The sequence below is a fragment of the Coenobita brevimanus genome, chromosome 26, assembly GCF_032717465.1.
Source record: "Coenobita brevimanus isolate Jiangsu-jjx chromosome 26, ASM3271746v2, whole genome shotgun sequence".
Classification (NCBI taxonomy): Eukaryota; Metazoa; Arthropoda; class Malacostraca; order Decapoda; family Coenobitidae; genus Coenobita; species Coenobita brevimanus.
In genome coordinates, this window is record NC_136979.1 from 26,449,966 (window position 1) to 26,473,130 (window position 23,165).

Genomic DNA, 23,165 nt, shown 5'->3' on the forward strand with positions numbered 1-23,165 from the left:
TTTGCTGTGGAGTACTGTATTTGTGAGTTATAACATTAAATAAACCTTCTAACCACTTAAAGTGCTTTCTAGTGATTACCAGTGACAGATAACAGCAAAACAACACATTTGGGGGGTCTAGGGAGCAAAATATGGAGTAGTTTAAATATACGCGATTTCGCACCTAACACGGCACGGTAGGAACGAAACCCACATGTTCCGTGCGAGTTACCTGTATATATATATATATATATATATATATAGTATTTATATCTATATCTATCTATCTATCTATCTATATATATATATACAGTATATATATATATATACAGTATATCTATATCTATCTATCTATCTATCTATACAGTATATATATACAGTATATACTATATCTATATCTATATCTGTCTGTCTATCTATCTATCTATCTATATATATATATATATATATATATACACACACACACACACACACACACCACAAAAAACCTTGATCATTTTCATTCATTGCCAGATGCCATGTATCCCAAACGGGGTGGCCAAAGGCTTAGAGTTAATTGTTTGTATTACAGGGAGGGGCACTAATCCTCCACCAACCCCACTTGACACGTAGGGAGAACGCTCTCCTATATTTAGCTTGAAAACTGCAAAGTAACTCTGACAGGCAAAAATGTCACTTTAAAGTGATGTTTTCGCCTATCACAGTTAATATTTTTTACTTTTCTACACCACTCAAGTACTTTACAGGCATCTTGGAGTGTGTCAGGTGAAAAAATAACGCTAGTAAGACACAGGGAACAAACTGAGAATTTATGCTGCAAGAGCATCAACAACATACACCCTCCCCTGCAGAAAGCTTGGCGAGCACTGGCACATTTCATGCATCAGTGAGTCTGGGAGTGTCCAGGGTGTTGCCAGATGTACATTAACAGCCGGATTGACTCAGGAGATGGTTGGAGTTAAGCCAACCTTAAATGTGTTTTTCATAGGTCGCAGAGAGGTGATGGGATCAAGGATCTTTGTGGAGGGTGTACTGTGTATGTATATATATATACAGTAGGCTCGCCCAGTGCATGCCATCACAGTGCGCGAATCGCACTGTGCGCGAGTGACCAAAAATCATAATGAAAAACCTTGAATGCATGAGTTTATCCCACAAAATACGAGGTAGAGGCAAGAAGTGGCTTAAAAACACCATTTTCCATCAGTTCGCGACCCCCCCCACACACACACACAACACGCCAATAGTGACCTAGAGGCTTATGGGGAAGGTACTCAAGAGAAGTCAACAATAAGATATCGCCAATAACAGCTTCAATAATAACGTTTTCGGCAATAAGAGTAAGTTAGAATTGATACCCAGTTTCTATAATAATGATGTTTATTTCATGAATACCAAGTTCTTATACTGCCAATACGTCCATAACAAAATGAGGAATGAAACAAACAAGCAAGAAGAGATGAAGGAAATTGCCAAAAATGTGAGCAGTAGCGAGGAGGAGAGGGAGGATCCTCCCCTCACCACCTCCCCTGACTCGCCCACTGCCGTCCTCCACTGCCCCACCTGACTCATCAGCCGCCTCCCTTTCCACCTTCACAGCCCCACCTGACTCACCTGCTTCACCTGGCATACCTGCAACCCCCACCATAATGACTGTTGCTGCATTCTGGAGGAAATGTAACATTCAAAAGGCCGTAAATTTCTTCATCAAAGCATGGAATAATACAACACTGGCAACCGTTAAACAAGCGTGGTGCAGCCAGAGTGGTGGCGGGGGCACTGTAAGTGCGTTGCCGTGCCTCAGAACTCTTGTTGTATAAGTCCATCAGGCCTGTTGTCTACTGTTGTTAAGGTGACTGCACATATTTTTGTTATTGCAGCTATATCTGTAGCACAATGTCTGAAAAATTTGACCTATTTATGTATCTAAGGGCCAAAAAATGTCCAGGTATTAGGGGTACCGCCCATATGTAATTTTTCCCATAAGATTATGTATTCTCAGTGCACGAATTCCCAGTGCGCGAGGTCGTAGACCGCCCAATCTCTCGCGCACTGTGCGAGCCTACTGTATATATATATATATATGTGTATATATATATATATATATATATATATATATATATATATATATATATATATATATATATATATATATATATATATATATATATATATATATATATATGTATATACAGTATATGTTTGTAACTATCTATCTATCTATCTATCTATCTATATATATATATATATATATGTATATACAGTATTTGTGTGTAACTATCTATCTATCTATATATATATATATATATACAGGTATATATCTATCTATCTATTGCCAGATGCCTCAATCCCGTTTGGGGTGGCCACAAACAAATCGCCTCCAAGTCGCCCTGTCCCCCGCCATTTCACTGCCCTGCTCCCAACTCACACCCCCCTCTCTCATATACCTCTCCACCCCATCCCTCCATCTCATCCTCGGCCTCCCTCTCCCTCTTCCCCCCTCCACCTCACTCACATACACTCTCTTCGTCAGTCTTTCACCCTCCATCCTTTCCAAATGGCCAAACCACCTCAGTGTGTTCCTCATAACGCTTCCTATCACATCCACATCAACACCACAACGCTCCTTTATATCCTCATTCGTCAGCCTGACTCTCCACGTGACTCCACAGGCTCCTCTTAAATAACTCATTTCCACTGCTCTCACTCTTGACTTGTGTCCTTCCAACAATGTCCAAGCTTCACTTCCGTACATTAGAGTTGGTATCACAATACTGTCATGTAGTAACTTTTTCACTTCCATGCTCACTTCCCTGTTTCTTATCACTGCTTTCAAAGAACCAGCAGCCTTTCTTCCCTGCTGTACCCTTTCAAGCACTTCACCCTCCAAACCTCCATCCTTACTCATCACACTACCCAAGTACTTAAACGTACTCACATTTTCCAATTCCCCACCATCCAACCTCGTTATAGATTCACTAACTTCACCTCTCTCAAAGACCATCACTTTACTCTTCCCTACATTCACCTTTAGATTCCGTTTCTTACACACTCTCCCAAACACATCCATCAAGCCTTGCAGCTCCCCTTCGTCTTCACTCAACAACACAGTATCATCTGCAAACAACAGTACAGGGAGTTTCCAAACACTATCCTCTCTCACCAGGGCCACTCCAACATCCACTACCCTACCTTGTACCTCTTTTATTACCCCATCCATGTACAGATTGAACAACCATGGAGACATGACACATCCCTGTTTCAAACCAACTTTCAAAGAGAAAAATTCACTTAGTTCACCATCCACACGCACTGCAGCCTTTGCACCATCGTACATGCTCTTCACAGCATTCAACAACTTCCCATCTACTCCATATATTCTTAACACTTTCCACAATCCTTGTCTATCCACCCTGTCATATGCTTTCTCCAAATCCATGAAAGCCGCATACAACTTCTTTCCCTTCTCTAGAAACTTTTCCACTAAAGATCTAAGAATGAATATCTGATCTACACAACCTCTTCCCTTCCTAAAGCCTCCCTGTTCTTCTCCATCTAATTTCTCTGTTCTTTCTCTAACTCTGTCTATAAGCATCCTACCATACACTTTTCCTATTATACTAAGAAGACAAATGCCCTTATGATTACCACACACTTCTTTTTCCCCTTTTCCTTTGTACAAGGGAATAACTATACCTGACTTCCAATCCTCCGGGACTCTACCTTCCTCCCAGGCTAATCTGCACATCTTCCACACCCATTCTACTACTATCTCTCCCCCATGCTTCAGCATTTCACCACACACTCCATCAATTCCTGGGGCTTTCCCCGATTTAACTTTCTTCATTGCTTCCACAACTTCTATCCTACTGATTTCTTCCTATCCTCTCACCTCCTTCCTTCTCCAAGCCATTCCCCAGCCACTTATACTCGCATTACTTCCATCCTCTATGTTCAACAATTCCTTAAAGTGTTCTCTCCATCTGCTCACTTTTTCTCCCTTCTCCACTTGTAATCTACCATTTTTATCTTTCACTCCCCTGCTAACTTCACTTCCACCCTGTCTTACTCTTTTCACCTCTCTCCAGAACATTTTCTTACAGTCCCTCCACTTTACACTCAAATTCCTTCCAAATTCCTCATCCACTCTCTTCTTACTCTCTCTTACTAATCTTTTCACCTCTCTCTTTCTTTCTACATATAACTCTCTCTTCCGCCTCTCAACTTCTTCCACGCCCCTATTTCTCATCCATTCATTGTATGCTTTCTTCTTTTGTGCCACAGCCTGTTTCACCTTTTCAGTCCACCACGCTGTTCCTTGCACCCCCCTCTGTCTTCTCTTCCTTCCACACACCACATCACATGCTGCACATATTTCTTCTGCAAATATCTTACACACACCTTCCACCTCTCCCATCTGCTCCAATTCATATTTGCCCAATCGTTCCTCCACTTCTCTCTTATACTCTGCCTTTTTCTCATCCTCTTGTAACCTTTCCACTCTCCTTGCAAATACTCCTTCCTCTCGTCTTTCCCTTCTTCTATTCCTCCATCTTACTTGCATTCTGATTCTGGCCACCACCAAGTAGTGGTCAGAAAGTCCACTCCCCAAGCCTCTATAAACTCTTGCATCCATTACACATCTTCGCATCCTTTCATCCACACACACATAATCAATCATTGCTTTCCTTTCATTCAGTTCACCACGCACCTTTCTCATCACTCGCCATGTATACCTGTGGATCATTTTATGCCTGAAGAGGGTATTGGCTATCACCAACCCCCTCCCAGCACAAATGTCCACTTACGCACTCCCATTCTCATCTATCTCAGCAAGCACACCCGACTCACCAACTATTCCATCCACCTCCACATTCCCAACTTTACCATTCATATCAAAAACACTCTCTCATTCCTTCCAAACTTTTCCATGCACACTTCTACATTTGTCCAGAACTCTTCTCTCACTCTTCCAGCACGATCTTGCGTTGGCGCATACACACACACAATCGCCCACATTTGTATTCCAACTTTCAACTTTACCCACACAATCCTTGACTCAACTGATCCATACTGTCTTATGCTCCTCTTCCATCTTTTACTCACAACTATACATACTTCTTCCTTTGCCCTCTCATTCTCACCTACTCCTGCACATATACCCCATCCATACTCCCATTCTCTCACACTTTCTCCTCTCCATTTTGTTTCAGTTATTCCACATACATCCACTTTCGCACTCTCAAGCACCTGGACAATCTCTCTCTTTTTCACCTCATCATTCGCTCCCCTTACATTCCAAGTTCCAATTATCATGTCCTTTGTCGGGTCCTTGGTCGTCATCGTTTGGTCAGTCCTTGTCCGAGGCTTGTTGTTTGTTTTTTTAGTTAGTTGTTTTCCGGGGAGGGGCACTAACCCTCCGCCAACCCTTTTGGTCGCCTTTTACGACAAGCAGGGATACTGGGGGAGTATTCTTGAAAAACCCCCCTACCCCCATGAACCCAAGCTCTCGGAAACTGTGGCAAGGCTGAAGTTTCACAAGAGGATTAGGCAGTCTGGGGAGATTGTACCACTGTATATGGCTGCTTTGAAGGAACTTACAGAACACTACAATTTTGATTCCTTGACAACGCATCCACAAGATCAAATGTTACGTGACCAGTTGATTGTTGGCATTAATGATGAAAATATACAAACAAAATTATTGGCTTTAGAGCCTCCAGCTGGTGAGGTTTTGTCTTGTAAAAAGGTTTTTGATCTGGCAGTAGCCAAAGAATCAACGCAGAAAGATATATCTGATATGAAAGGACTAACATATCAGCAGCAGCATAGGGTGAAAGAGGATATACCATGTTGGAGATCTGGTGGGGCACACCACCCTGACAAATGTTGGGCCAAGGATAAAAAGTGTTTTAACTGCCAACAGCTCGGCCATGTATCCCATAAATGCTGGAAACCACGGAGGAGAGAGGGGACAATGCACCAGAAGGATGGGACGACATCGTCTGTCAGAAGTAACAGCCGGTTCAGGTCAGCGCAGCAGGGCTACCCGTCAAGGCCAATGTGGCACGGTCACCCCAAGAATATGGCACCTTCAAGAGGACGATGGACCCAGAAATCCGGTGGAATGCACCAATTGCCAGGATCTGAAGACTCAGGTAGGGAAGAATGTAACAGTGAGGCTTATCAGGTGGCAGGTGAAGCTGACAATGACTAAAGTTTTGACTTTAAGTCTGTGAACTATTGTGGTGGAAACAAAAGTAAAATACGGTTGAACAGCATAAAACCATATCTCTGTATGATAAGTATGGAAGGACAACAGATAGAATTTGAAATAGACACAGGTGCTAGCTTTACTATTATAAATGAACAAGAATATCAGAAAATTTGTGAAAAAGTGCCTGAATTACACCAGCGACTGACTGAAGATGATGTAATTTTGAGGGCATATACTGGCGAAAGACTTGAAGTAAAGGGTGTGTTGATGGTGACCGTCAAACACCATGACCAGATGCATGAGTTACCTTTAGTGGTAGTAAAAGGCCTTGGACAAAATTTATTAGGTAGAAATTGGTTGGAATTGCTCAGGATTGATTGGAAGAATTCTGTGTTTACAGTAGAAGGCAAACTGTTTTCTGATAAGAAGTTTGTAGAAACTCTGAAAGAAAAGTACAAATCAGTGTTTGAGGAAGGTTTGGGTAACTACACAGGAGGGAAAGCTAAGATTTATGTCGATCCTAATGCCAAGCCTAAGTTTTGTAAGGAACGGCCACTGCCTTTTGCACTGAGAAAGGCCACTAACATGGAACTGGATAGGTTGGTGGCTAATGGGACGCTAACACCTGTTGAGAATTCAGAATGGGCAACTCCTGTAATGGCTGTGTCCAAACCCTCCTCCCAGGTCAGGATTTGTGGAGATTTTAAGGTGACAATCAATCCTGTTTGTGAAACGGATAGCTTTCCTGTTCCAAAAATAAGTGACTTGTTGACAAGTTTAACAGGTGGAAAGTCATTTTCAAAATTGGATTTGAGTGCTGCCTATCAGCAAATGCAGTTGGATGAGGACCCCAAAAGGTATTGTGTCATAAACACTCACAGAGGATTATTTCGGTAGAACAGGCTACCGTATGGCATCAAAAGTGCCCCAGGAATCTTTCAAAGGGAAATGTATAACTTGCTGAGAGATGTTCCTCATACTGTGGTGTATTTAGATGACATTTTAGTTACTGGTAGTACTGAGACAGAACACAAGGCAAATTTAAATCAGGTCATAGAAAAACTAAATGATAAGGGACTGAAACTGAGTTTTGACTAGTGTGAGTTTTTTAAAACCAGTGTAAGTTATTTAGGGCATAAAATTGATGCACAAGGTATTCATGTATTGGAGGACAGGGTAAAGGCTATTGTGGATGCACCCAGGCCAACAGATGTTCAGACACTGAGATCATTTTTAGGAGGAATAAATTTTTATGGCAAGTTCCTCAGAAACCTTTCCTCAGTATTAGCACCCTTGTATTACCTGTTGAAAAAGGAAGTACATTGGCAGTGGATGCAGCCACAAGAAGCAGCATTCAGAAAAGCTAAAAAGATGCTACTTTCTAGTGAAGTTTTGGTGCATTATGACCCAGGAAAACCATTGGTGTTATCATGTGATGCATCTCCTTACGGTGTGGGTGCAGTGTTAGCTCATAAGAATGAGGATGGCTCAGAGCAGCCAATAGCATTTGCTTCTCACACACTGAATGATGCGGAAAGAAATTATGCTCAGATAGACAGGGAGAGTCTGGCTATTGTCTATGGTGCGCAGCATTTCCATAATTATGTTTTTGGTAGAAAATTTATACTAGTTACAGATCACAAGCCCATAGTGTCCTTGTTGCATGAAAAGAAAGAACTGCCCAGCAGGGCCAGTGCAAGAATTCAGCACTGGGCCATTATTCTCGCTGGCTATGATTATCAGATACAGTTTGGGAGTGGACGTGACAATGCCAATGCAGATCTTTTGAGTAGGCTGCCACTAAAGAAAAGGATAGCATCAGAGCCCATCCCCACTGATACTGTGTTGTTGTTGGAGCATATTCAGGACTCACCTGTATCTGCTAAGCACATAAGGAGATGGACTGCCTATGACCCAGTGTATGCTAAGGTGTTACATTTCATTAAGATGGGTTGGCCAGATGATGTAAACGCTCCAGAGTTTAAACCTTTTTTTGTACATAGGTATGAACTTAGCAATGATGAAGGATGCATCGTGTGGGGAAACAGGGTGGTGGTTCCTCCTGCAGGTCAACAACAGGTACCAAAAGAACTACATGAGGCACACCCAGGTATGTCTGCAATGAAGGGTATTGCTAGATCTTATGTATGGTGGCCAAAGCTAGACAAAGATATAGAAATGACAGAAAGCACATGTGAAATTTGCCAGATAAATAGAAACAAACCCAGCGTTGCACCCCTTCATGTATGGCCATACCCAGAAAGACCCTGGGAAAGAGTACATGTAGACTTGCAGGCCCATTCATGGGACATATGTTTTTGGTCCTCATTGATGCCTATTCCAAATGGTTGGAAGTAAGAATAATGCACAATGCCACAGCAATAGCCACCATTTCTGAGTTGAGAGACATTTTTACTACACATGGGCTTCCTTCAATGTTGGTGACTGATAATGGAAGCCAGTTCACCAGTTGTGAATTTGGTGAGTTTATGAAAAGGAATGGAATTGTACACACTACTTGTGCTCCTTTTCACCCCAGTTCAAATGGCATGGCTGAAAGAGCTGTTCAGACATTTAAAAACGGTCTTCTGAAAATGAGGAAGGCTGTCATAAAGACTAAGTTGGCAAGGTTTTTGTTCAGATACTGTTGTTCACCTCAGTCAATAACTGGAGCTACCCCTGCAGAGTTGCTTATGGGCAGGACCTTGCAGGGTCCTTTGGACTTGATAAGGCCAAACTTAAAAGAAAGGTGAAAAGGAAACAAGACAATCAAAAGATGTATCATGATAAGGGAAAAACGGTGAGGGAATCTGCTGTAAATGATGAAGTATTTGTAGAGAATTATAGTGGGCGAGGAGGTCACTGGTTACCTGGAATTGTAGTGGAAGTAACTGGGCCTCTGTCCTATAAGGTAGAACTAGGTGATCACAGAGTTGTTAGAAGACATATAGATCAGATGAGGTCTAGAAAGGAGGCGTTAACAACATCAGAGCCCCCCAGAGAAGTTAGCACACCACATTTTAGTGGGGATGAGTGGGATCTGGGAGGTATGGGTGTCAGCATGGAAGCTACCCAGCTGCTTCAGAAAAGTTTAAAAGAGGCTCCAGCATCCATTGAGGACTGAAGTAGCCCAACTGGGGAGCAAAAATGGGGCAGCAAGACACATCAGCAAGGGCTAGTGCCAGACAAACCAGCAGTGATAGGGGAAAAGCACTGCCCACAGTCTCCTTCAGGTACTCCTCTAGGTAGCCCAGCTCATACAGGTACCACAACCAGGTCAGGAAGGCTTATAAACAAGCCCACCCGGTTTGATTTGTAAGCTAGGTATACCATATAAGATGCTTATGAGGAAAATATATATATATATATATTTTTTGTATGGTATGGGTGCGAGAGTGTGCTATTTTGAGTTTATGTTTAGCATCACCATTTAATTGTTTTACAAGTTATTATTTAGTTTGAAATTAAGGAGGGAAAGAATGTTATGACTGGAGTGTATGAAATTCTTCCCCTGTGTTTGTGTATACGCCGAGATCGGCAGACAAGCGACCAAAAGGTGTGGGCTGAGGAGTAAGAATAAAGTGCTGCTGTTGTTTTGCATTGGATGTGTTGTTTACTGTAATTGCTTTCCCTGTGGTCATAGATGTCTAGCAGAGATCTTCAAGATCTATCTATCTATCTATTGCCAGATGCCTCAATCCCGTTTGGGGTGGCCACAAACAAATCGCCTCCAAGTCGCCCTGTCCCCCGCCATTTCACTGCCCTGCTCCCAACTCACACCCCCCTCTCTCATATACCTCTCCACCCCATCCCTCCATCTCATCCTCGGCCTCCCCCTCCCTCTTTCCCCCTCCACCTCACTCATATACACTCTCTTCGTCAGTCTTTCAAGATATTACATATATATATATATATATATATATATATATATATACATACATACATACATACTGTATATATATACACTCAAACCTGAGTACCGCGGGCAATAGGGACTGGACAAGGACCGTGGTACCCAAATCTGCGTCACTCAGACAATATGTTTACATGTATAATGGTACAATGTGTTCTGGCAAACTTTCCAAAACTCTCACTTTTATCCCTTCGTACCACCTAACCCCACGTAAATTACCCCCACTTGCACCCACCATCAGGTAAAACATTGAAAGAGATATAACTGTTGTAATTAAAAACATCAATGGTATTAAAAATAGCATTAACAAAAATAAAAGTTGGGATGGGTACCCTTTTGTTGATACGTAGCTCCCCGGTATTTTCCTCCCATCCCCCAACCCCAATGTTGTTGTCAAAGTTTCGCCTTCTCTCATATCATGTGGCTTTCAGGAGAGACCTTAGGCCATATGGTTAGACAAAAATTTATGGGTCTGGCAGTTTTAGAGTACAAAATAGAACGAAAATTTGTGCTAACAAGAAAAAATTACTTTCATCCGTGTGTTCTCGTGAGTTAGCGTTCAGTTTCACACTTTTCGTTTGACATCGCGTTTCCCAACGCATTTCTGATAAACTAAACATATAGCTAAACTGCTCAATCAGTTCGAAATGTGTTGGGAAGAGTGATACCGAACAAAGAATGTGAAACGGAACGCTAACTCAGGAGAACACATGGATGAAAGAGTACCTTTTTTCTGGTTTGCAAACATTTTCGCTCCATTTTGTTCCCTAAAACAGCCAGACCCGTAAATTTTAGTTTAACTATACAGCCTAACGTCTCTCCCGAAGGCCACATGATACGAGAAGGTGAAACTTTGACAATAACTTTGGGGTTAGAGGGCGGGAGTAAAATATCGTGGAGCTACGTATCAACAAAAGGGTACTCAGTGGAGGTGGTGTTGACCCAGTCCAACTTCTGTTTTTGTTAATGCCATTTTTAATACCACTGATGTTTTTAATTACAACAGTTATATCTCTTTCAGTGTTTTACCTGATGGTGCGTATAGGTGGAGGTAAATACGAGGGGTAAGATGGTAAAAAGGGGTAAAAGTGAGAGTTTGCTTTCTCTGACGCTCCACATAACACCCTATAAGCTTCTCAGTCAGTTTCAGGACAACATATAAACCTTCACAGCTGCCAGGATTGCATCACTTCCTACGCACGATCTTTATCTTCTCCCGGTCCTTCCAAATCGTTATGATGGTGCTTTCTTTTATGCTATGTTTTTTTTTTGCTATTTTGGTATTTGTACACTTAAAGCACTGGAAGAACCTTACTAATTCAGTTCATATTCCTCCAGTTTGTTTTCTGTATTTTTCTGACTATTTTTAGGGTGGTAAATTACCTTTTCCTGCTGAAAAATTTCCCACTTTTTATCATCACGTTCCTTAAGCCATAACATGATTGTCTTGATGTACTCAAAGGCGATTTTCGTCTCCCAACTTCCCAACTGGATGCTACGTTAGGTTAGGTTAAATTATAAGGTATAGTTAAGCTAGGTTAGGCCAAGTTTAAACACTTAGGTTAGGACAGGCCCTAATTTCGCCGTAACCCTGATGTGTCAAACAAGTTGACAGCAGAATACAACTTAAAACGATGTGGGAAACAGATTTAGTATGAAACGTTCATTTACCTCCCAGAAGTAATCCGACAAACATAAGACTATCAGGAAGAAGAACGAAGAATGTGAAACTGAATGCTCACTTACACGAGCAGAAGTATTTTGTGTGTGTGTGTGTGTGTGTGTGTGTGTGTGTGATTAGCAAACATTTTCGTTCAGTTTCGTCTCCTAAAACTCGAAACCCATATGACTGTGAGGTAGAGTCTGTGAGACGTGAGAAAGGACTTGATAGCCGTATGTTCAGTCGGTCCTAAATGTGTTGGGAAGCACGAAACCGAATAAAAAATGTGGAACTGAACACTAACAAGAACACATAGACGAAAGTATTTTTTTCTAATTAGCAAACATTTTCGTTCCATTTCGTCCCCTAAAACTGCAAAACCCATTATGAGTGTGGGGTGGAACTAGGTGAAGCACGAGAAAGGATTGATAACAGTATGCTCAGTTAGCTGGAAGTGTTGGGAAGCATTAAATCGAACGAAGAATGTGGAAGTGAACACTAACTTACGAGAACACATGGACGAAAGAGTAACTTTTCCTCTAATTAGCAAACATTTTCATCCCATTTTGTTCCTTAAAACTGCAAAATCCATGATAACTGTGGGTAAGAACTAGATGAGGCATGAGAAAGGACTGATAACCATATGCCCAGTTGCTCCAGAATGTGTTGGGAAGCATGAAATCAAACAAAGAATGTGGAACTGAACTCTAACTTACGAGAACTCAAAGATTTTTTTTTTTTTTTTCTGATTAGCATACATTGTTGTTCCATTTTGTCCCCTGAAACTGCCGAAACACATAAATTTCGTCAAACCGTCTGGCCTTGAGTTTGCCCAGGAAACATATTTCCATTCTGTATGCGTATTCATAAAAACCACCAGGAACCCTCAGCCAGGAACAACGCTTGTCCATTCGTTTCAAAACTAACCATAGGTTTTTCACGAAAATATGCCCATTGTGCTTCCCAGGCAAAATTTCAGCAACCTAATCTACCCTAACCTATCCCATCTCACTAGGGCTGTTTGGCTGAGGTGGCTGGCTGTGGTACTGAGATAAATACCCATACAGAATGGAAATATGCGCCCAGGAAATGTACCCAGAGGTTAGAGGGTGACGTCATAGCGCGCGGCTTTCAAATTTCGTCCCCAGGCCAGCTGACTTCCCGCGTGATCTCGAGTTTTTCCGTGTGTTGACATGACTTGTCTCATTATGCTGACCGCGTTAGAACAAAAATGTGTTACTCAACCACGTGTTACTTAAGGATTGAGTGTGTATATATATATATATATATATATATGTACAGTAAAAGTCCTATTATTCAGCAGCTGATTATTTGGTAGATCCGACATTTTGGGAATTTTGAGAAATAGTCCCATTTACGAAAATCTTTGATTGTTTGGCAGATGTCTGGAATAATCTCGGCAGTCAAGGAAGTGTTATCTGTGACTTGTAGGCCTAATGTTTCATTACACTTCTATATGTTCACTATAATCAGGTATAGTACTGTGTTGATTACAATATTGCACAACATCATACAGTACAGCAACCATCCCCCAAAATTAGCGAGGGTTACGTTCCAAGCCCCCTCACTAATTCTTGAAATTTGCTCATTCTTGACGCCTTCCTGCAAATGACATTTACCGCTAATTGCGTAGCCTATGAACCACTGATACTATAATGCATTACTCATAAATAAATGTTGCTTGTTAAATCAGTTTCCCCGTTGTTTTTAGCTGTATGGCTGTGACAGCTCTTGTATTTTTATTCCTCAGCATAATGGTGGAAGGGACTGTCCTAAGTGTTTAACTAAACCTAACCTAACCGAGTTTAACTGCACCTAATAATTTAACCAAATTTAACCTAAACTAAAGTCGGAAAAATACATAAAATAAACTGGAGGAATATGAATTGCTAAGGTCTTTCTGATGAAAGTTAAATGTACATTTAGCGTTCATTCATTTGTTCATTTTTGTGTTTATATGTGAAAGAGTATTGATGCAAACAGTTATGTATACCATTAACCCCTTAATAACCTCCGGTACTGAACAACCCTTTACAGTACCGATGTCAGTGATGTCAAGTTAGTGAGCTATAAAAAAAAAAACTGAATAATTATGGGGAGGGAACGGTCACTGGTATGTTTACACGACTCTACGCTACGATTCCAAGCAATCAGGGGGTCGCTTTATCTCAGACGTTTTCGCCCATTTGGTAAATGCACCGTAACTTTATCAAATCTTCCATGACTCATAGTGAATCGTATCATGGGTTTAGGAAGCTAAATAATGCATTGCTAGGTGCACCAGACGATTACGGTATCTTCACATCCTTAAGAAAAATAAGCTGAATTCAGAAGAATGGAAGAAACTTATTCTACGTACTCAAAGAGGGATTAAATTTCTTCCATTTTCTTAAGGATGTGAAGATAATCATCTGGCGCACCTAGCAATGAGTTATTTAGCTTCCTAAACCCATGCTGTGATTTACTATCATTCACGGGAGAATTGAGAAAGTTACGGTTCATTTACCAAATGTGCGAAAACATCTGAGATAAAGCGACCCCCTGACTGCTTGGAATCGTAGCATAGAGTCGTGTAAACATACCAGTGACCTTCGTTCCCTTCCAGCAATTGTTCAGTTTTTCATAGCTCACACTAACTCAACATCACTGACATCGGTACTGTAAAGGGTTGTTCAATGCTGGAGGTTATTAAGGGGTTAATGGAATACATTACTGTTTGCATCAATACTCTCCCTTTCACGTGCAAACAAAAAAACGAACAAAAGAATGAGCACTAAATGTATGTTTAACTTTCATCAGAAAGACCTTAGCAATTCATATTCCTCCAATTTATTTCATGTATTTTTCCAACGGCCATACCACGTTGAGTACACCGCTTCCCGTCCGATCAGCGAAGTTAAGCAACGTTGGGTCTGGTTAGTACTTGGATGGGTGACCACCTGGGAACACCAGATGCTGTAGGCATCCCTATGTGTCAAGTGGGGTTGGTGGAGGATTAGTGCCCCTCCCTGTAAAACAATTAACTCTAAGCCGTTGGCCACCCCGTTTGGGATACATGGCGTCTGGCAATGAATGAATGAATGAATTTTTCCAACTTTAGGTTAGGTTAGGATTGGTTAAATTTTTAGGTACAGTCAAACTTGGTTAGGTTAGGTTTAGTTAAACACTTAGCACTGTCCTTTCCACCATTATGCTGAGGAATCAAAATACAAGAGCTGTCACAGCCATACAGCTAAAAACAACGGGGAAACTGATTTAACAAGCAACATTTATTTATTGGTAATGCATTACAGTATCAGTGGTTCATAGGCTACGCAGTTAGCGGTAAATGTCATTTGCAGGAAGGCATCAAGAATGAGCGAATTTCATGAATTAGCAAGGGGGCTTGGAATGTAACCCTCGCTAATTTGGGGGGATGGTTACAGTACTGTATGATACTGCGCAATATTGTAATCAGTACAGTACTATACCTGAATCTGAAAAATATTACTAGTGAACATACAGAAGTGTAATGAAACATCAGGCCTACAAGTCACAGATAACACTTCCTGGATTGCCGAGGTGATTCCAGACATCTGCTGAAAAATCAAAGATTTTCGTAAATGGGACTATTTCTCTAAACTGCTGAAATGTCGGATCTACCAAATAATCAGCTGCCGAATAATAGGACTTTTACTGTATATATATATATATATATATATATAGTAATGCCCCCACTATCCATTGTAATAAGAGCCAAAAGCATGTCCAGAAAGTGGTCCAGTCTGGATAGTGGGCCATAGCCTCATGGACTTGTACTTATGGACACTAACCTACCCTGACTCAGAAAAACACCTATACATCTCCCTGTGGACAAGCATAGCACCTATTTAAGACCCAAATCACACCAATAAGGGACATAAAAGACTGAAATAAATGCAAAAGAACCAGAGAATGAGGTTTTAGAAGTAAGTTTATACAATATTAAACATTCTGGGTACTTACAACAAGTCCCTGGCTCCTGGACTGGTACTTATGGACCCTAACCTAGCTTAACTCAGAAAAACACTTCCCTACTGCACATGGATAGCACCTAAGACCCTATTCACGCCAATAAGGGACATAAAAGAGTGAAATGAGGTTTTAGAGGTAAGTATGGAAAATACAGTACAATGTGAAACAATCTGTGTACTTACAACAGGTCCCTGGACATCTCGATGAATAACCCGCCTCCTCTCAGACTCTGACAGTAAAAAGGAGTACCTGAAGCACCTGCAGTACACTGTACATGAAGTCTTGCACTGAACTTAGTCCTTTACACTCAGAATTCCATTCTCTTAACACTGCACACTCTAGTCTTACTTGTGCTCCATTGCACCTTAATGAAATAAGTTTTGCACTCTGCGCTTAAGTCTTTGCACTGATAAATCCATTTGCTTAACATTATATACTCTAGTCTAATTTGCGCTCCATTGAACGTCAATAAAATCAGTGTTGCACTCTGCACTTTAGTCTTCGCACTCACAATTCTCATTTCTTAACACTATGCACTGTTTTCTTCACTGCACAACACTGTAAATTCCCGTGTGGTCTAGTGGAGATTTCTTGTTGTTTAATCACTGTCAGAGTCCGAGAGTAGCTGATGCAAGTGGCCTAGGGGTGCGTCGCTGGGTCGTGGTGATGGACTACCCACTGCAGACGACTCTAAAGACAGGCGCAAACTCATGTCCAGTGGTGACTCCACCGTGCCTGGTGTGCTGGGCTGTGGCTCGGAGGATGAGGGCCTGTCTTGGGGAGGCAATGGAGTGGAGCCAGGGCTGGGCACAGAGAGGGTCACGGGTCTGAAAAAGCTGTCAATGGTTGATTGATGCAAGGAATGACAATTTTGGCGATTAATGATGCGCTGCCTGAAAGCGCACACTTCCTCCACAAGTCCCAAGGGCCCCATCTCCCTGTCGCAGTCCGGGTGTTCCAGGTAATCGAGAACGAACTCTACGTGTTCCCGAAGTGCGCTCAGCTTGGGGATGGCTGGAGTAGTGTCATGCTGAGAGGAGTTCGCATCATCGTCGCTGCCCTCATTGGAATCTTCAAGCTGGATACTGACACCTGCAACTGAAGATGCAATCTCGATATTAGACATGGTCTGATACCCAGGATCGCCCTCGTCGTCATCCAACCACTCAAGCACTTCGTCCACATCAACATCGTTGCCATGCGCATGTAGACGTGCATGGAAGTCATCCACGTCAAAACCTAGGAAATCGTGCTCCACATCCGTTCCGAGAGGCAGACGAGACCAACCATTTTCTACAGTCTTGACAGGGACTTCCTTCCATGCACTGGCCCAGTTGTAGATGGCAGACGATGTTGTAGCAGCGAAAGTTTTCCAAAGTCCGCTGGCCTTGGTGTCCCATCCCTCCCTGAGCTCGTCCTCATCCTCGAGAACAACCATCACCTCATCCAAAACTTCCTTCAGTACAACCTCTTCGTTGCCACGATCACTCCTTGGTCCATTAGAAACATGCACCTAATGTGCCCATTCTCAGCCACCAAATCCTTGTCGCATGGGTGAGCAGGTGCATTGTTGAGAAGGAGGGCCTTTACCTGGTCGCACGGAATTCCCAGTTTCTCCATTTGGTAAGGGATGACCTCCTTGACGAAATGGCGGTGGAACCAGTCTTTGAAGATGTGGGCAGTGAACCATGCCTTCACAGAATGGTACCAAACGACAGGAAGGACATCCATCACCCCACAAAGACACCGAGGCTGCTTTGCACGGCCAACAATAACGGGCTTAAGCCGGTGCATGCCGTTAGCATTGGCACAACACAAAGCAGATATCCATTGCTTGGAGAGCTTGCGGCCAGGTACGCGCTTCTCCGTCTCCTCAGCTAGAGTGTTCGTTGGCAAAGAGCGATAGAATAACCCAGTTTCATCAGCGTTGTAGACTCGACCGAGAGTGAGTCCCTCACTGTCGATCAAGCGCTTCACCTTGTGCTGAAACTCCTCTACTCCATCCTCGTTGGCGTCCAAAGCTTCGCCATGAGCCTTACAGTTGGTAAGGCCATGTCATGACTAGAACGCGAAGAGCCAACCCACAGATGCCTTGAAGTCTGGGGCGTCGTGAAGCCTTGCGAACTTCTCAGCAGCAGCCTTCAGCTCCGTGCCATGCACCAGCACACCAGCAGCACGTTGCTGTCGATACCAAATCAACGTGGAGTGGTCGACTTCTGCATACCGGGGAGTAAACATCATCTTCCTCTCCATGTTACGTTTGCTCTTCGACAAGAAGTCAGCCGTGTACTGCATGAGTTTGTTGTGGGATCTCTTGATATCAAACAGAGTAGATCGGGCCAGGTTGAATTCATGAAGGATGCGTGAGGTTGACCATCCCGCGTCCACCTTGTCCAATATTTCCCTCTTCTTCTCCAGAGTCAAAACCACTCTCTTCCTCTTCTCAGGCGGCGAGGCCATCATCACACACACTAACAAGAAGCAGGAGAGCAGCAGCAGAGCCTGCAGCAGGTAGGGCACCACCACAAAAGCGAGCACATGGGCGGCCATGATCACGAGTGTGCTCTCACAACAAAATACGGGCGGTAAGTGAGGAGGATGCAGGGGCGCTCTACCGGAGGGTGGCGGAACTACGCACCAAAACACAGCTGGTTCGCGCCGCACCCACCGAGTTCAAATTACGAGGGAAAAAAAAGTTTTTTTTTTGGGGGGGGAATACTAGATCCCGGGACCAATATATACGGCAAGTGGGGATGTCCGGAAAGTGGGCGTCCGGATAGTACAGGGATTACTGTATATACAGTATATATATATATATATATATATATATATATATATATATAACAGATATCCGGATCAAAGGGATCCGGACCAAAGAGGTTCTACTGTATATATATATATATATATATATATATATATATACAGTAGAACCTCTTTGGTCCGGACCCCTTTGATCCGGATATCTGTTAATTCGGACAAAATTTAAAAATAATAAGCTCCAAAACTATGTTGAAAGTAATTCTAAAGTCATTTTCAGTATTGGCGCGGAAAGCGATAGTCATTCGTTTAGTCTCGGACCACGCTTGGTCGCAACATGGGCGCCTGTTTAAACACATGCTAGCATTCGTTCCGTCAACTAGTTCACCAACCATTTATATTTTTATGCTGTATTTCAAAAGTTAATCCTCCTTACCATGCCCCTTAACCCCTTAACCGCGGGGCGTCACTTTCGTGACGCTTGGGAGCAAGGGATCATACCGCGGGGTGTTGCTTTTGTGATTCTGTGTTATTTTGAATTCACCCGGGCTTCCAAGTGGGGGCTTGTATCATCTATCAGTACTGCCAATGTCCAACACTAGTCAGCACTCCTAATCTCATCTGTACTCCCATCCATTGTTGACAATTTAGCCATTTCTCCCCATTCTTGACTCCCCTCCCTACCCCCCCTCCATTACCCTATCCTCTCGCCTGCCCGGCCGTGCTACAGCTAAGTAAATCTTCCCTGGAATTTTTCACTGATTTCATCCATTGAAATAAGCCCTATGTCCTATTCTTATACCAAATAATATATACAAGAAAGAAATAAGGTAAGTGAGAGTACCATACACCTGGAATTGGCTAATTATCACCTGACAACACCTCACGTGCACTCATTCGCTAATTTTCGCTGTTTTTTTCCCCTTGAAATATGCCGTATAATCTATTTTCGTAATAAATATACATGTAAGGAGGGAAGGGAGAAGCCTAAGTGATATTTACATTCACCTGGAACTACCTAATTTATAATGTATTGTCTAGATTTCCTGCCAATCATTTGTGCTATACATAGCTGTTTCAAGAGCTAACATTGGTAGCACTGAATATCCCCTAAGTAGGCCTCTACCACGGCCCTCCCTTATCAGTTTACTCTCATCTTCCGAAGTAGAGGTACGTCTGTTTCTTCTTGCTGACTTCAGGGACTTTTTCACCCCCATGCAAAGGGCCCTGTGACCTTTGCCCCCTACTAAACCTCGTATGGAAAGAGGTAAAGGGCTGACAATTGATAAAAGAGTGACTACGATCTTTCTATTGAGTAAAACAGTGCAAGTGGAATTGTAAATAATGTGTAAACAGCAAGTGAAAGTAATGAATGTAAATATACGTGAACAATGGAAAATAATTTTATAAGTTACTTTAAGTGACAGTGCATAACACAGTGTAAATAAAATGGAAATGTAAATAATGCAAATAAAATAGAGAACGTAAATAGAAATGTAAATGAGTAGTATTATAAGAATACGAGTATATACCCTAGGAGTAATGAAAGTGAAAGTTTCACTCTAGCATGTCTGAATACTATGAGTTATGAGAGTGAAGATGAAAGTGACATTCACTCTCAATGCTAGTATACAGGACGAGAAAGTGAATGCTACGTATTTTACTGAAAGAAATTGAATCCCTACAGTGACAATAAACTAAAACTACTGAAGGAAACTTATGGATAAAGACTGTAGATATATATGAGTGTTATATAGTAATAGAAATATAAAGTGTGAGGGGTTTTATGAATAATAAATGACAGAGTACAGTACCAAGAGCGAACTAGTGCCAGTGCGACGGTCAGACACGCTCGTAATTTTCATTGCTTTCACAGTGGTTTTTTTTTTTTGGAGTATGGATCCCAAACTACTTGAAAATCATAGAGTAGTGTTTATAGTGTTAATATCTGGCTGTGGTAATCATATTACGGGTTGTCGGGAAGTGTAAAGTGGAGACTTCGTTACCCAAATTCAGAGGTCTCCACAAGTCCTACGGTAACCGACGAAGGCTCAACAAACATTCCAGGAGAAAGCTGAAGGTATGTGCCATAAGCATATTTAATTTTAATATTCTAGGACTAATAACTGATTTTTGGCAAATATTTTTTGAGAGTCTGTCGGAGCCCGAATAACTCTGCGGCACACACAAAACATCGGTAAACATGCCCGCGGTGTAGGGCTTAATGCAAGTGTAGCTTCTGCAATGAATAAAGGTGTTAAAAGGAAGCATGCAACACTAAGTATTGCAGATAAAGTGAAAATACTGGATAAACTAGAGGCTGGTGTTCCTTCAGGAAAATTCATGAACGAGTTTGGTATCGGCAAACAAACTGTGTCGGACATCAAGAAAAACAAAGATAAAATTAGACAGTTTGCTTTAAAATTTGATGTTACAAACAGTGACTGTGGTGAAAAAAAAAGAAAAACTCTAAAAATGCCATTGGACAAGAATCTAGAAGAGGCTGTTTATAAATGGTACATACAGCAGCGATCATGCGGAGTGGTAGTGAGAGGAATTGAACTCCAATCTGCAGCAGAAAGGCTCGCCAAACATCTTGGTCATAACAATTTCAAAGCTAGCTGTGGATGGTTATGGAGATTTAGGAAACGACATAATATACGGAACAAGAAGGTGTGTGGAGAATCCCTGAGTGCTGATGCTGCAGCTGTGGAACCGTTCCGAAAAAAAATGAATGGCATCATTGATAGTTCAGATTTACGTCTGTGTCAGGTTTATAATGCAGACGAATCTGGTATATTCTGGAGATCCTTGCCAGAAAATACCCAGGCATCAGTGAATCAAGCCAAAATCCCTGGGAGGAAATTAAGCAAGGAGAGAGTATCAGCACTCGTATGCGCAAATGCTGATGGCAGCCACATGCTCAAGCCTGTCCTTGTTGGCAAATCAAAACAACCTCGAGCTATCAAAGATATCATGCATGAGCTCCCAGTGCATTATTACAGCAGTGCAAATGCATGGTTTACTGGGAAGATAACATCAGACTGGTTTTACCATCAGTTTGATCCTGAGAAGAAAATATCAAACAGAGGTGCTTAAAATTCCTGCAGAAAATGTTAAGGCATTACTGCTTCTTGATAATGCCCCATCACACTCAAACATTGAAAAACTGTGTAGCAGAGATGGAAAAATTAGGTGTCTTGCTCTGCCACCTAATACAACCTCTCTTATTCAACCTATGGACCAAGGTATCATCGTGGCCTGTAAGAGACTTTACGAAAGAAAGTTTTTGGAGGAAGTAATGGTGGTGTTGGAATCGAGTGAGGACAGATTTGATGACACACGGGGCAAGAGGACACTCGAAAATCTTAGAAATTACAACCTTAAGTCCATGATATTTAACTGGGCAAAGGCTTTGAAAACCACTACTCTATCGAATGCTTGGAAACAGTTGCTGTATTCAGACGATGTTGAATTTGACTTCGGAGGATTCCAGCCTCAGGATTATCATAAAACTCTGTTGGCTGCTGGAGAGACCTTAACCCTCGTGGATGTGGACGAATGGTTGGATGAAGATGGTGATGATCCTGGATGCCAAAACCTAATAGATAAAGAAATTGCAGACAGTGTTATAGGAGCTGATAATGTTGATAGCCCTGATGATAACAGTGATGATGATGATGATCTCCCTGAAAAATTACCATTGTCACAAGCCCGGGAACACATGGACTGGCTAGTGAAATTCCTCGATCACTGCCCCTACAGCAACATGAAACCTTACTACGAGCATATGAGGACTCTACAAGATATAGTAATTATGGAGCAGTGGAATAGGAAGACACAAACGAAGATTGATAACTTCTTCAACCCACGTCCTTCATCACGGTCTGCTTCTACAGAGCCTCAACCCTCCACTTAACACATAACTAGTAAGTAACCAGAATCAATTAATTTCCATATCAGTTTATTTCTGAGTAATTTATTTTATTTTTTATTATTTATAGCATCATGGTTATAAAGGTCAACTGCACCTCACTCCCCACGTTGAGGGACAAGTTGAGATTACGCACTGAGGGCTGTTATTTTACTATTCATTTTGTTGTCTTCGCAGGTCCTGTACCGCATATTGTAATCTGTTGCCCGATTTTATGTGAGTACAGTGCTGTTGTCATCATTCATTCATTCATTGCCAGATGCCATGTATCCCAAACAGGGTGGCCAAGGGCTTAGAGTGAATTGTTTTACAGGGAGGGGCACTAATCCTCCACCAACCCCACTTGACACGTAGGGAGAATGTTATGCCAACAGCATCTGGTGTTCCCAGGCGGTCACCCATCCAAGTTGCTGTTGTCATTTTATAAATTATGGAGGGGTCAGTGCAGTAAACAGATGTTTGACCTTGTGTAATGCATGGATGCTCCAAAGTCTCTCCACACTACACCACCAGCCTGCGACCACAGCACAGTTTTTTGTAATTTTTCATCACAAGACTTCATTAGGGATGATTACTCGACGTGACAAATGTTGGTTTCAATAGATTTTAACATACTGTATTTTGATGGGCATGCGGTATTTCTTGCTAGCAACATGAATGTAAAACAAATTGCAGAAACGTGTGAGCAACA

General features: G+C 42.1%; 1 protein-coding gene and 1 non-coding gene across 2 annotated transcripts in view; one reads left to right on the plus strand and one right to left on the minus strand.

The window, feature by feature from the left end:
* LOC145393992 (teneurin-m-like) overlaps positions 1 to 23,165 on the minus strand; it is an 839,265-nt gene that overhangs the window by 56,547 nt on the left and 759,553 nt on the right. The window lies entirely within an intron of this gene.
* LOC145394281 (5S ribosomal RNA) lies at positions 14,636 to 14,754 on the plus strand. The gene has a single exon (XR_013896353.1). It is a non-coding gene; the product is annotated as a 5S ribosomal RNA (ribosomal RNA).